The 16,520-nt window shown below is 42.8% G+C and overlaps 1 long non-coding RNA gene across 3 annotated transcripts in view; it reads right to left on the reverse strand.

Annotated features, from left to right (window-relative positions):
- LOC138717792 (uncharacterized) overlaps nt 1-16,520 on the reverse strand; it is a 66,784-nt gene that overhangs the window by 38,983 nt on the left and 11,281 nt on the right. The window contains exon 1 of one of the 3 annotated variants that reach the window (XR_011336944.1): nt 4,907-5,171. The exons of 1 other annotated variant lie outside the window; for it this stretch is intronic. This is a non-coding gene — a long non-coding RNA (uncharacterized lncRNA). Of the gene's footprint in view, nt 1-4,906; nt 5,172-7,449; nt 7,494-16,520 lie in introns of those variants that run through there. One more of the 3 variants, XR_011336943.1, reaches the window with a different exon arrangement.

Below are 16,520 nucleotides of genomic sequence, written 5' to 3' on the forward strand. Positions count from 1 at the left end.
ATATGTAGAAAGAGATTCATACCAGCTGTACATGTGTCTATAAACAAAGAGAGGGCTAGCTGCTAATCCAAGTGCCCCAGGAACTTGACTTGGCAAAGATTTTCCCACTGCAAAACAGAAAGGTTTGGGTTTTCTTTTTTTTTATTATTCCTTTTTTTCTTTAGCAAATGATCCCAGATGATGAAAATTAAGGCAATTGAGCACCTTTGAAACGTCAGTAACTCCCGCCTCAGTGCACTGCATTGTTGCCATGTCAGGAACGAGCCCCAGGAAGGCTTTCAGTGGCACCGCAGCCGTGCTGCTCTAAGTGCTCGCTGCTGACACTGCTGCAGATGAGCCCAAGCTACATGTGAGCAGAAAACCAATTACAGAAACTACAGAATGGAGAAGGGAGAAAAACACGTCTCCAGTTACCAAATACTTTTCAAACTATTGTAACCTCATAAACCAAGAACGTATTTTTCCACCAGCTTTAAAAAATATTGTTTCTGATTTAGACAGCAAAACTGGATTATGCTTTCTAACAGGGGTGCACATTACCTGAGAAGGATGCGAGAGTCACGTTGCTGGTTTGTGCCCAAGAAAAAGCACAGAGTTCAACACACACGTTATCCCTCAAGCATATGTGAGCAGGACTAATGTGAAGATACATGTGCCCTGTTTAATCTAGGCTTTATTTCTCCAGAAACATCTGCATTCTGCTCTTCACCTGCTCCGAAACGAGGTTAATAAGGGCTCCAAAATGGAAATGCTGGGCCCAGCTCTGTTCCCTCCCTCGCCATATGCAGTAGCAAAATCTCTTTGATGTCAATAGAAACAGAACAAACTGTACTGTTTGTCGGAAGTCCATGTTGCTCTGTTCCAGATACCGTGAAAATCCACCTGGCCTTTTGTGAAGGATTTCCCTTCTCTTTTATGTACCCACATAAAACTGCTCTTTCAGACCCTCTATTTACAGTCAGACATTGTGCGATGGATGAACACCCTGCAGTGTGATCAGGGCACAAACCACCTCACCTATTTCTGATTATCTACAAAGCAGCTGTCCGTGACTGACCTGGCAGGACAGATGCCCCTCGTGAAATTAACAGAGAGGAACACAGGCTTCACTAGTACAGACTTGGATATCACACTTAGGATGACACAGATCATGTCTTAGCAGTGCCTGTTGCTCTTTGACAGCTGTTAAATGAGTCTAGAAAACATGCTTGGGCTGCAATTTCAGTGCACTCACCTGGATTCTGCCATGTCCTCCACCTCTGTGTTTATTTTCCATTCCCGTAGACTTGCACAGACACGGTTCCACAGGGCCCTGGTCTTCCTCTATCCTTACTATTTGTAGTCAGAGTTTAACTAACTTTTGATATTATCTAGACATTCAGCTTCCATTCCCATAGAATCATAGAATCATTAGATCGGAAAAGACCTTTGAGATCATCAAGCCCAACCATACCTGTCCACTACTAAATCATATTCCCAAGCACCTCCTCCACCCGTCTTTTACACCCCTCCAGGGATGGGGACTCCACCACCTCCCTGGGCAGCCTCTGCCAGTGCTCAAGAACCTTTTTGGTGAGACACGTCCCTCTACGTATGCACTTAGTAGGGATTAATCTCGCACGACAGCTTGGAATCTAACATAATGTGATCATTCAACCATGTCTCAGGCCCTTGAAAAACCAATGAAAACCAGTTATTTTCCACGTGCAGATGAGTAGGCCAAAGGAGGAGAAACCTAAAACCTGTTTTGATCTCCTCCTGTCTCCATATTGCATCTAGCTTGGCTCTAGCATTTGTAGAGGATGTTAAATCCTGAGGTGAGAAACACCAAGGTGATTCTAGGGGACTTACCAGGAGCTGAGTGCAACTGCACCTCTCTTTTATATAATAATCTGAAAGACTCACAGCCTCTGGATATTTCTATACCAAAACAGATCCAGGAAAATGATAGCGAGAAGAAAGAAAAGATCAAAAGATTTTTACAGCTATTGCCTTCAGCTGTGTTTCACCTTGTTCCAAATATTTTGTCTCAAAATATTCATCTGATTTCTAATAAGAATGCTGTTCTTGTTAAATACATGCATTTTAATCAATTATTTGCTGATAAGGCCACGGCACGATACAAACCATAAAGTACAGTAGACAAGCAATGAATTCCTATTGTTGGATTATCCTGTGTATGTGGATTTCATGACATTTGAACATTTAATATTTCCTCACAAACATAAGGATATATATTTTACAATTGCTTAAAACCTTACACATACGCTTCATGCCTTTAAAATGACAAGCTAAATACAAAGGTCCAACATTATTATTATTATGGCTGAAAAACTTCATATCGACTAAAGCCACTGACCTAAATACATACATAAAACTACCTAGATGTACTAAGGAAGTTCTACCTTTGAAAATAATACTTCAATGCCAGAATATAAAATATGCCCCCCACACACACGGAGTATCAGTGACACTGATGAATGAGTATTAGCATTTCAATGATGAAACGAGTAGACATGAGTGAACACCACCTGATACTGTAAATAAGCATCCTTCAGAGAAAGGAGGCGTAATTTTCTATCTACAATCTAGCCATGACCTCAGTCCTGACCTGAAAAGACCACTTTCCCTAGTGATTAGATCAGAGATAATCCTGCTGTGGCATGCACCCAGGTGTGTTAAACAGAGCTGAAGTGGTTTTGTGATGAACACTGGATTTTTAATATTCAAAAGCAGGACAAGGAATATCTTGCAAACCAAACTCAATTTGTGCACAGTAAGAACCCATTATTTTTACTCTGTTAACCAACCACACCCGAATTTCAGGCAGCATATATTAATACCTTATGAGTACTCCAATTTACCGGCTTCTAAAAAAAAAATTAGTCGTTATTAGGACTGCTTTGTAGTCTTTAAAACTCTGGTCTGACAGTAAGTTTTACATGTCGCTTTATGTGTCCAGAGAATCAATACACTATTGGACTGGCAAGAACACGTCATTTTACTTGTAGGAGTACTCCAGCAGTAATCCAGAATCCCAAGTTTAGCACTCAGAAGAACAAATACCATGCTCACAATGCAACTAATGCTGTTCATTGCATATGAAAGCACATTTGACCTCTTGATGCAGATATCCATACAACTCATCTACACAAATTTCAGCTTCCTGACTCCAGACTTCCTTTTCTTTAACTCCACACACATCCATCGATAATCCCAATCTCCAGCAGTAATAGACTGCAGCACCTGAAATATTTATCCTAAAGCATAAAGTAGAAAAAAAACTATGACCCACGTGTTGCAAGTGATTGGACAGACTGACCTCCAGCAGTCACTCAGGACTGTTCTCAACAAAAAAAGAAAAGTTAATCTTTTAAGTCTCAGATCTCAGACAGACAAGGTATGTCCATGAATCAGTTGATCTGAGTGAATACGCAGAAGGTCTAAGACTCAAGCGATTGATGTGCTTACACACTAAAATCAAGGGCGAACACAACCATAACGACTCTGACTTGTCACAACCCCTTGGTTGTACAGCTGAGACTTGTCACAACCCCTTGGTCGAACAGGCCAGCAAGAGACCAGAGAACAGCTTCCCTCCCTTCCCTGCATTCACCTACAGAGCCGTGGATCTCCCTTCTGCCACGTGCAGAGCCTCTGAGCCCGGTGCTGCCTGCCCCCTGATCCTTGGTATTTATTAGCATTTATTTGTTGTGCTGTTTCCATGTATAAATACCCGGCTATTGCAAAGGGATTTTGTGCACCTCTATTCCACACAAATTTTTAAAAGTCGCAAGTGCTTTTGTGAGAGTTTCACCTCACAAGGTAGTGAAATAAGATGGTGAAACCACCGAGTAGTTTCACCTGACGCAGCTCCATGAATACTCCATGAGTACCATGAATACTCAGGTCTGGTGAGAACAGATTCCAATAAACAGTCGCCTAAGTGGTTTTATTTTAAATGCCACTACCTCAGTTTCATGAGACAAATCAATTGTCATAAAGCATCTCCCATCTACCTGTTCTTAGGGTCAGTTTTCAGAAACACAGTTTCATCTGAAATGAATACAAACACTTTTTTTAGTCAAGCAATTTCCCCTTAACCATCACTCTGGTCTCCGTATTACACTCTGTCACTGTATTCAGTAATAGGTCCTCTCTCAGGAAAGAACTGAAGTAATTGCGGTGTGTTTCTGCCTACCAATAAAACCACAGAGCAATGCAAGCAGAAATTTTAGGTACCTACAAGAGTATATTAAAGGATTAACATAGTAATGCATTATCCTTACTGCAGCTGAGGCTTGCCAAGACCCACTATTCCTTACCATAAATATCAATTCTTTTGTATCGATGTGGAAAGACATCTAGGTTCAGAAATACATTGATGATATCTGAGGAGGAAGCACTCTTCACTCTCTACCCCAATACTGCTGTTGACCTTCCCTCTGCCTCCGCATCCTTTGAACCACTCTGAAATGTTTATCAAAATCATAAACGAGGCACAAGTCAATTACCCTCTTAGAGCATAAAGCTCTGACTCTTGATTACATGTGCAGGAGGAATATTTACTTTTTAATCAGGGTTGACTGTGGGGTGTGGAGGTAAGGCTATTTTGAAGATTAATTAGTTAGTATTTGTACATCGCTTTGAAGATGTAACATACTAAGTATGTTTATGGCACCCAGCTAATGGCCTTAACTCTTTCAGCCGTGCTGATGTCAAGGCCTTGAGAAGTGGTCCTCGGGGGCCACTGGTTCCTTTGTAGGTTGTTTTGACAAAATGCAAAGATGGAATAAGCAGTTCCAGTCCTGAACACACCTCCACCTCTGCCAAACCCTGCAAGGAAATGGCAGATTTTTAAAGTATCAGAGGAAGATGCAGATAGTTGCAGAGTATCCATTTTTACCTTGTTTTGATCCAGTGTTTGGGCTTGGCAGAGATCAGCAGTTTATATGTGACAAACATGGTGCATCTGTTCTCATGACATCCTGCCGAAGAAAACTACGAGCTCCCATGTTCACATTGCAGATGAGATGCTCTGAAAAATGTAGGATCTTTGAGAATTTGGACCTTTCTCCTATCCAGGTGGCTAAATCCCACAGTGGGATTTAGGTGCGTAAGTATTTTCTGGATCTCAGACTGTAGGACTTGCTCAAGGTCAAGCACGAAGCACATCTATGCCGTAAAGGAGAAAAACATTTCCAGGTTACTGCTCTAACCACTGTCTAATTTCTCCTCTTCCACAACAGACGTCTGAGCTCCCATTTTCTGCAGTAGGACAGCCATTTTTAAATAAGAATTTCAGGAGTTTAGCTTTATTTAATCTCAAATTCACGCAGGGGGTCTGGGGTCACGAGGAGACATAAGCACACTCCCTTTCTCAGGCAAGCACAGACTATAAAATCACAGGGGATGTTCAAACTATGGGATGTACCAACTGCATCCCTTTTGTACCTCCTGCAGCAGCTGGCCAGAGCGCGGCATCAAACCCCAGGAGGAAAATGGCTATTCTGTCAGCCACAATGCTGGTGTGCATCTGCCACTGCGAGAAGGGGAGATTATGAAAACAGGAAAAACAATAAAGGTGGCACACTGACACCAGTCTGATATTCCAAGATCCATCCTCAGGAAAGTTAAGAGGCCTCTTGGCATATGGCTTCAGCTGAGGCGATGGGCGAGATAAAACCCTAAGGTCTCCAGCTGAAAACACAAATGACAAATAAAGAGAAATTTTTGGAGGAGAGAGAGCAGAGCGAGCCACCATGCATGTAACTGGCATTTAGAATCAGATAACAAATGGGAATCTTGTTATCATCAATTATGACAAAGCATAATGTCACATAAAAGCTTGAAAACGTAAAAGAGACAAGGTCCTTTGACTGAATGTGCTCTAGCCACATCCAGCGCAAATTGCACAGGCTGGAAAACTAAGCAGATTCTTACGGGATCAGGTATTATGCGAAGTGTTCAGGATTTGGGTTAATGAACACAGCATTCTCCCAGATGTTCCATCATTGTTCCAGAGTGGGAGGAAAGCTGGCTGCAGACCAAATCAAATTTTTATATTCCTCTTAGATAGTGCCAGACACTAAGATTTCATCAATATAACATCTGAGGCACAGAGACAACGCATCATGGTTGGATAACCCTATATTCAATCCATTTTGCTGAAGACAGGACAAATAAACTAAGAATCAGAACATTCAATGAGTCATATCAAAGGTATAAATTGAAAGTCAACACTTGTACTGCATATAATCTAGCCGAAAAAGAATTTATAGTCTGGAATTTCCCATTTAAACACTGTTGCTGCTTCTTGCAGATACACTCCAAATGCTAACTTTAAACGCTGCCAGTCCTTTCAAGTTGGGTGTTCTGCTTACTTTATAGTATCTTTAGGATGCACATCCTTCTCCAGGGTAACGGAGAGTTTGAGAAAAGAAAGTAATTACTAAAAATGCCTAGCTTGCTTAGAAAAATAACACTAATTAGTTTTTACTAAGGAGTTAAAATCAGTTCGATTTTTTTTAAACATATCATCTTTTTTGTAAGCAGAATTAAACAAGGAAGTTTCTGATATGTGCCGAAACAGAGATCACTAGAGACAAAAAAGGGCGGTCAGCATAACACTCCACAAATGCCTAAGAGGTGATGACAGGAATAAAGAGAGTCAACATTTACAGCGGCCAATAGAAACCCACCACGAGAAATAAACCAAACTTTTCAAAAAATATACAGAAATTAATAATCATTTGCAAAATAAAAAGGTCCAAGTTCATCTCGAGTGCAGGGCTGACGCTCATGCCAAGCAAGAGGCAAGCTGAAGTCAGAGAATAGAGTGTACTTGGAGAATGAATTGCAGGTCTGAGGCTTAAAGAATCCTGGATGGGGTCTGTGATTAAAAAGCTAAGACACAGTTCAGTTACACTAATCTGATTTGGTTCGCACTCCTGCTTAAACTGGTCACAGGCTAAAGGACTGTGTATGTGCGTGCTTACTTGTGCCTACGCATCCATGAGACCCAAACACCTGCACAGGTTTTTTTTACACCCACTGAAATCAGGTCAGCAGTGAGCGTTCACTGGGCATGAAACAACATTAAATTCTAAAACACTCCCTGCCTGGTGCTGGTGAGGGCTTCAGTTTTGGGGGGACAAGCAAGTACCCCGAGAGCCTCCACCGGGAGTACCACAGATACTCACCACAAGCAGCAGATGCACTCTCAGAGGTGCCCTTTCTCGAAAAACACACATCTGGGGTCACATAGGAGAGGAGGAAACAAGTAGGGGAGGAGTACACGGTGTGAGGCTGCTGCCCGAGCACCGTACGATGCCTCTGCAGCTCTGGGGCCCCAGCAGAGCGAGGAGCTGGGGACTGGGGGTACGTGGGGCACAGGAGATGGGGACAGCTGACTGCGCACGACGCTTGCAGCACAAGCCCAACGCTTACCTTGTGCTACACTTAGGGCCAAGCCTTCCCCGGATTCAGCCGCGCTGCAAATCAGAACCGTAAAAATTAAACTATAGTCATGCCATTGAGACTGCAGGGAAATGTATCTCATTTGAGTATATCAAATCTGAAATTCAGCCAGAACACAGCGCTCACAGGATCTTCTCCTGTGTGGGAAAAACCCAAACAAACCAACCTTTTAGACTTAAAGGGGACCAAGAAAATATCTTCTTCATTTATGTCTCATTTGGATCTTTTCACTTCACCAGCTGCAGAAACATGGCGTGTCAGTGAAAGAATATTAACTCGTTCTTAAGGGGAAAAATAATTTGCATAATATAAAAGAGTAGTTTTGTGAAGACTAGTTCTCTGTGTGTAATAAGCTGACAAGCTGATACAGAGGGAGATGTATTCTTGGAAATTCAGCCTTCAGATCTTGTTGACAATAGGTGAAAAACTTGAACTGCATGTATTCGTCTGGGGAATATCCTGCCTTTTTAGCATAAAACATGTTCTCTTCACCTGCATTTGCCTAAATACATCTTGAATTTCCATTCAGCTCTCACTTGTTGGGTTTTTTTTTTCTTTTCAAGTAACTATTTACAAATTAGATTTCTTGAGCATAAACTATCAGAAGAGGCACACTCCCCTCTCTTCAAATGTATCCAATAGATCTAATTATTTTCCCGTAAAACTACAAACAACCTTCTAAATAATGACAATCATTAGAAAACATTAGGGTCTGTCACTTATAATCTCTGCCAACTGCTGATAGCATTTTATTACTGCTTAGAAAGGTTGATTAAAGCTTGTAATAGATTTAGTGAGGGTGAAAGATTAACAAAAAGGTATTTATGATAGAGACACTAAAACATAATACATTCTCAGTAAACACTCGAAAATAAACAGCCCTGTGGCATTTATAGATGTTGCTCAAGATGTAGTTTTTCATCTGCACAATGAAACCGATAACAAGTTTCTACACGCTGAAAAAAAAAAAAGAGAGAGAGAGAAAGGGAGAGGAGCACATTACCTTTGCATGTCTCATGTCAGAGCTAGTGAGAAAGTGCGCTTCAAAAATAAACCGGCTGAAACCCCTGAACAAATTCTTGGGACTGCTCTTGTTGGTCCACATGGTCAAACGCCTCTTTTGAAATTACAGGACTGGAAAATTAAAAACCAGTTTGGATTGGAAGGCAGTGATTCAGGGGCACCTATTTATTGCTGGCCTTGGAGGAGTAGGTTGCTCCTGCCCCTCAGTCCACCCACCCCACACTCCTGGGAGAGGGGACAGAGCCACGTGCGGCCATCGTCTAGGGAGCAGCAATCAGACACATCACAGCATCAAAGCTTTCCTCCTGCTCATCTGGCATGAGGGGAAGGCGCAGCCAACAACTGGACAGCAGCTCTGAACAGTGTCCCAGTTGTCAGAGCGGATGGAAAGAACCGCAAGAGCACGTGGGAGCTCCCACACCCCTCACCAGCAGCGAGGCCCATCGTCCTCTGAAGACACCAACCTAGCAGCATATTGCAAAGATGTCAGGGTGGCTTCATGAGGGGCACTCATGGTGCTCACACAGGGCACCAGGTAAGAACACGCATTCCTGTGGCAGAGTACAGTGTCCCTGAGAAGTTTATTCAGCCACAGGGGCCGCTTGCCGGTACTAATCTAGCAGCCTGCAGGATCAGCTCGCTTCTGGCTTCAGAACAGCTTCTGCTGAGGTCAGATGTGGAAGACCTTGCGCAGCTGAGAAGCAGGTGTCCAAACTCAACAGTTACAAGTTCGAGCTGAGGATGTGAATGCACGTGTCAGGGCAGAGAGCTTCAGCTGTCCTCATCCAGTCCCGACCTTCAGTCGCCTGCTCTACCCCTCTAGTCAAGGAGATGAAGGAGGAGGGCTGGCCTGGCTTCCACAGCCTGTGCCTTAAAATAAACCAAGAGTCTATTCCAATAAACTGTGGTGAGTCAGAGGCTGCTGAACGTCCCCACTCAGACATCAGGGAGCAGGACACGTCTCCAGGAGTGAGCTGGAGCAGACAACAGGGGGACTGCCTGGTTCAGAACACCTACCTTAAGCCTACAAAATAAGACCAGATCACAGAGTCACAGCATCACTAGGTTGGAAAAGACCTTTGAGGTCATTGAGCCCAATCAAATCTGTTCACTACTAAATCATATCCCTAAGATGACCTCTCGAGGTATTTTCTGACCTGATTCTGTAAAACACACCCCCTCACGAATTATCTTCTTTGTCCTTTTTTTTTTTAAAAAAAAAAAAAAAGATGAGCCAGTATTTAACAGCGCTCCTCAACACTGAGGAACTGACACCGGGAAACTCTTTAGCCAGGAATAAGTGACCAGCCAGATCACAGCCAAAACCGAACACGTTTGAAAACAGAAATGATTTGTGCATGCCTTTACAAGGCTACAGCCAGATATACGTGCAGAGCCTGTACACACATCAACGGGTGGCTCATCAGAGAGGTCAAACTGTGGCGATGCAGAATGATCCCGTGGTTAATCCAAGCAGAGAGCCACCCTCTGCAACCTGTGAAAACGGTGTAAGCCAGAGCACTGCAAAGTGGATGACATTTCACAGAACCTTGGGCAGTCTGCCCAAGCCGTTCCTCAAATGCCCTACACAGGCAACACCCAATACAAGGATAAGTCACAGCTTTCATGTTGAAAACTGGAAATTTTTCTTTAAAACTAAGGTTGTTAGTTATCCCAGAAGATGTACACCCAAACCTATCCCACATTTAACACACTCCACAGTGTCACAGCCAACACTTGAGCCCAAATGCACCTTCCGAGATTAAGTTGCACGGTGATTTTTTTCTTCCTCATTCTTTCATACTTGGGGTACAAATAAAGCCTTGGAAACAATATTTCCAGGCTATATAAAGATACACAAAAAGCAATAAACGTAAACAAAAATCTCATATTAATGTGTTGATGTAGTGAGTCAGAATAAACATCACAGCTTTACCTGAAAAGTTAGAGTCTGAAAACAAACCTTGCATGTTTGGCAACAGGCACGGAAGACTTTTAAAAGAAACACCAAAAATAAGCTTAGCGACATACTTTACAACTCCCACAGGTAAGCCTTGTTCACCCAGGCAGACTCTCCAAACGAAGGGTCCTATGAAGCTGGGTGTGGAGCATCCCTCGTGGCCAGTATTCCACGTGCTGCCCGCATCCCATAGAGCCAAAACTTGGTCCCACAGGGAAAACCTGCCCAGACAGCGATATTTCTCCCAGAAACAATAACAAATTGAAAGCCCAGCGAAGGCTGGCATGGTGAGCTAAACCACAGAGCACCTAGAGCAAGGAAAGAGACCGGCATAGTTCTTCATTTTCAGCATTTACATGCGGGTCACCAGCAGAGCCAGGATGTGACACACCATACTATGACAAGTTTAAATTAAATTAAAGGATAGAGAGAAGTTCAGAAGAACCATGAAAGCGATGAAAACTTCCAAACCATCAACGTCTGAACAAAGCTAAATATCCTGAGTTCATCAGATATGAAAGTGGAACACAGCAGAGAAATTCAACTGGGTTGTACTTGGAAGGATTTTTGGCCCCTGGTCTCAGACAGAGGCAGTATTTTAAATTTTAGCTTCCAATTAGAAGGTACTACAGCACAAATTCACATCAAAAACATTGTTATTATGCCTGTACCTTCTTGATTTAATAAAACGATTTTGATGACAGGCATTCCTCTTTTTTTTTTACATTTAAATTCAAAATTAGCAAGTCAGAGGTTAACCTTTGATTATTCTTTTTATCAAGACTCATCACAGTTGAGTGCCAAAGCACTCTTTTTTTTCTGCTGCCTTGTGAAGCAGCTCCATGGGCCCAGCTATGGCTTGTCCTAAACACATCAGAGAAATGACATCCCTTCTCATTTTTTGCAGTGTATAGACATTTCAGGGAAAGATGCTGAATTTCACAGATTAAACAAGTACATTCAAGCAGCAACAGAATAATCACCTTTCACAGGACTGAACTTCAATTTTTGCCTCTCCTGCTTCTGGTGTAGCACCATTCGCCACCTCAGTTATCACACATTCCCTAATGGTGCCTCAAACAGGGGAAGGAGTAGGTATAACCTGGTTCTCTGTATGTTACACCTGGTGGGTTTTGTAAGAAAATAAATGAAACCTTTATTCTCCACATACTAACGACTAAACAGCGAGGGCTATATTTTATCTTTCCATGAGCTCAGTTCAGCACCTCTTGAAGTCAGTGAGAGTTTTTTCATGGGATGTTGAAATAAAACATAATGAAGCAATAATTATCCAAGCTTGCTTGATAGCTGGGACTTATGTTGTGTTCCCCAGATATCAGGAGAGCTTTCTGTTATGTTTCTCAGTTTCGTGCCCTGCGCCCACTCTGTGCTTGAAGCCAAATCTGCAGCACAGTTTTTCTGTTAAATGGAAGGGATCGTTCTTCTAGAGAAAATCATAGCATAGTTAGGGATCGAAGGGACCTTAAAGATCATGTAGTTCCAACCCCCCCTGCCAAGGGCAGGGACACATCCCACTAGATCAGGTTACCCAAGGCCCTTCCCTTCTCTTTGTGGCATCTTAGTTGTCAGCAAAGCCAATTTTCTTTGAGGAGTTAGGGCTCCACACTTACTACTCTCAGGGCAGGAATAAACTCCCTAGAAGAAATCACTGCTAGGGGTGATGGGACAGGTCCTAGGCAGTGAAGCATCTTTGTTCCCAGCCCAGGGAGCCTCATCACTCCTGGTCCCCAGCTCCTGTGGTGCTCTGGGAGCACCTTCTCTCAAAATAACTCATTATTAATCTTCTTCTAATTCTACTTGAAATGGCAAAAAGCTCCAGAAGTATGATGGGTCTATTACATTTCCTGAAGAAAAATTTCATTTTAAACATTTCTCTGCGATTTCTTTCTTTCTCAAGTTACTCCAATGTCATGAGTTAACAGTATATAACTTGAGCTTTTAACCTGAAATTAAATCTGATTTATCAGCAGCAATCTTATCTATCTCACTTCTACAAACAGAGAGTCCAGAACAAACTAGCCAGACAAGAATAGAAGAATTCATACGTGTTTCAAATAACGCTCCGCCAGGCAGTAACTACAAAATATCTTTCCATTTACAAGAGGCAGAGCTTTCAATGGAAAGCTAAATCACATTATCAGCTTTAAATGTACTCCCCGAGAGCCCTGGAGAGGAACCCAAATGCTGAGGATCAATAGGCTCTTTGACCCTCTTGTGTGCACAAGACCTTTTCTGCCTTGTGCTGGTCAACCAAAACTCCTACTTTCACACAGTTTCACTACCGTACGAGTTCCCAAACTGCCCCATGCTCAAGTGGCAGGTTCTGTGGATCATTGGATATCATGGAGCAACGTACTGGGGATGTACATGTTACTGAAGCTGTGCTGCTGTACCAGTTCTCAGGGTAGGTTTCTTTATGTTAGCCAGCATCCTGAAACCAACCTCCATGTGAGCCAAGTTAACTCAAAAGCAAGAAAAATTACTTATTTATCCAATCCAAAGCAAGCAATACAGTTGCAGAGTTTTATAAAATATGGATGGGAAAAAGGAAAGAAAACTTCTAAAATCAAATTCAAAAGGCCCACCAGTCTCTCTTTCCTTCCACCTGTCACACTATGTTTCCTGCTGCTAAATAAGACCTAAACCACTGCCAACCCTCATGCCCAGGGTCTCAGAGCTGTCGTACACTCTCCATCCCAAATATGTATTCATGGGAAGAAGGCTGACACACAACCCTATTCTCCTTGTTGGAGTTTTGAGGGAGGTTTCATTCAAATTCATTTCCTCTCCTCTATTCAGGGGGCCTTCAGTGTCCTCTCTCTGGGCCATTAACTGGCCTCCCTTCTTCAGATGCAAATGTCCCTTCAATAGACCAGGTGCAGACACCCCTTATCCTTCACTGAGCTACCAGTAAATCATTAATCCACACAGGAGCAAAACGCTCCTACTTAACATGACAAATCTCAATGCGAAGCTATTCCAGGCTCCACATTTCCCATTTTAAACCGGTGTATACATTGGCAATCACAGCTGATACAAACATTGAAGTGGGATCTGTGCTTTTCAGATGGGGTGATGGATGGACCCCAGCTCCTCCTAAAGGGCCTGATGTGACGTGGTCACTGACTCTGGAGCAAGAGCAGAAGGAGTCCCTGTTGTTAAGTGTAAGAGGGACAAGCATTTGATTGCTCCTCAGAGCTTCAGACCACTGGAATATGTGGCAGCCCTGACAAAGGGTCTGAATAGATGTACACTTCCACCAGATTCTGACCTGTGTTTATTAATACAACATAACAAAGGGGGAGAAGCCAGAAAAGAATCTAAGCCTTACAACATCTTAAGCCTTGCTGCCTCCAAACCACCTTATCAAAACCACCAGAGACAGTCAGACAGGCTGCTGACTTGCAGGTGGCATCGGGGGCAGCCCGAGAACAAACACCACTCCTCCATGAGGGGCAGGTGCGCCTGCCCTCAACAACTATCAAAACCAAACCCCCACTCTGCGGTGCCCACACGCGGCGCCTCAGCCTCCACGCGTCGCCCAGCCCCACTCCCGCGATCACTCATCTGAAACCTGCACAGCCCCGCGCTGAACGCGGAACCGCTGCCGCTGAGTCACTCTGTTTGGGGCTGCCCCCACATATAAAAACATTTTGGTTATTGATCTAAAGATTCGTGACTCACAGGCTCAATATAGCACTGGCTTTAAAAGGCTGCTTTGTTCTTGGAAGTGACACATACGGTCTCCTCGGGGCAGGAGCCCTCCCCTGTGACACCTGCTCCTTCGGAAGAAACTCTGCAAGGAGTTCAAGATGCCCAAAAATCAAGGAACAAGGAATCAAGGAACAGCTCTTACTCTATCCACTGACCCTTTTCCAGCTCACAAGGCTTGGATGAGGCAAGTTCATCCATGCTGTGGTGTGTCACAGACTATTATCGTAGCATCTCTTCTCACAGCAGATGCATCCAAGATCCCTGGGACCATAAGAGATCACCTGCTGAGTGAAGCTCTGTTAAATCAAACAGCTTTAGCCCCAAAGAAGGTCTCAAGTCAGAATATTTACACCTAAAAATGTGACCTTGACCTAAAGAAGTACTTTCCACAGCCCAAGAAATATGTAGGGCCCAGACTTCAAGGACCTTATCACACTGACACACGGAAGCAGCAGCAGCTGCAACTGACCTCTTCTGGTTCTCAGCCATTCGCACACAGCACAAGAGCTTTCTCTTCCAGTGTCCTCTAGCATATTTTTCTTGCCTGGGGAAATTCGTATGTGATATCTCTTTGAATTAACTGGCATCAGTTTTGTAATCAAGCACTGTTGAGCCAACAGGAAGACAAGGACTTACAGTGTGGAATACACACAAAACCCCAAAAATTGGCCCAATATGCTGTAAAAGACCACAATACAGGCATTCATTCATACAAAAATTAAGTATATAATCACATGATGCGCAAAGGACCTCATAGGATGGTATACAAATTTAAAACACACACAACCCTATTTAAATAAACTGCACACTGTGCTAGATTCTAAAAAAGATGAAGTTACAATAATTGTCACTTTCAGTTTTATATAATTTTCCAAATAAAAATGTGAGAGTTGCCATTAACTACAACTGACAATGTGCGTACAGTACACACATTTGTCAACTTCATTAACCTTCCAAATTAGGTATTCACAGGGAGCTAATGGCAGCATAACACATCATTACAATATTCAATGCAATTTCATGGATATTATGTATAGGGAGAAATTTTAGGCTCTCTTGTCCTTACAGCTGTTAGAAAATATTATACTTCGCAAATATCCCATTAGGGATCGGCAAATGCTAAATAGCAGAATCTGAATAGCATGAATTACGTCCCACTCTCCTGCCTCTCCTCGTCAGGAACAGGGTGCCTCTATTTGTGTCATATTTGGCCATAAGTACAAATACAAATCATCTGCCTGGACTTTCCACCCTCCACACCACTGCTGCTACAGCATCCAGCATCCACGCGAGGATTAGGATCCACGAGGTTCGAGCTTAATCTGCCCATTAACTTCCTTTACCACCTTGGGCAAATCACTCAGAGTTCTTGCATCTGCAACAGTTCCTTGCTTCACAGGGAACAGTGCATGTATCTATTATGGATCATGAGGGACTGAAAAACCAGTAGGAGGGTTACCATTCCCCTCATAACATACAAGAAAAACATTTTTTTTTTTTTTAAAAAAAAAGGGGGGTTATGACACTGAGAAGAGGAGGTCTTCCAGCTGGGAATGAGAGCTGTAAGGCACTGGGTATGAGAAGAATAGTTGAATGTGTGGGAAACAGAAGAAAACAATAGATACTTTGCGTTATCTAAAGTAAGGTTAAGTTGGTAATGAGCTGGGGGAAGACATTCAGCAAAGAAGCAAAATGAAAGGATCTTCAGTAAAAGGAAGATTCTTAGGAAGCCAGAACGTGGGAGAAAGTAACTTTGTGGCACCCAAAAGAGAGAGATGGATCCTAGCACTATAAATGTCTGAACACAGTATGTTCTTACCAGCAGCAAAAAAAATATGAAGGAGGAGACTGTCCTGCAGAATCAGAAGAAGACGTGAATGAGAAAAATCAGGCTTTTCAGCTTTGATGTACTTTTTAAGGTTTTCTTTTCTGGACCACTTTGAATTCCCCAAGCCAGTCATTTGTGAGTCATAAGTCAAGTCAGTTAATCTCATGGAGATCACCATAGCATCAGCAAAGGGTCCTTAATTCTAAGTTTACCAGATATATTTGACTCTCTTTTAAAATAGAAAGACTTTAGTAAACTAATAGGGTGCAATAAATTCTCAGGTTTTTTTCCTTCTGACCATCAGTGAAGTGTTTTAAAAACAAAAGCCACCAGCAGTCGCATTTTGGCAAAATAAATACACACCCATGTGTGATCTATAAGAGCAACAAATTCCAATGCAAACCGTCCCCTACAGAAATGGTCCAGGTTACATAAAGCAATTTTAACTGAGCTTTGCCTTGATGCTGTTTTCCCCGCAGGTCCTAACCAGAGCTC

Source organism: Phaenicophaeus curvirostris, chromosome 2 (genome assembly GCF_032191515.1).
Source record: "Phaenicophaeus curvirostris isolate KB17595 chromosome 2, BPBGC_Pcur_1.0, whole genome shotgun sequence".
Lineage (NCBI taxonomy): Eukaryota > Metazoa > Chordata > Aves > Cuculiformes > Cuculidae > Phaenicophaeus > Phaenicophaeus curvirostris.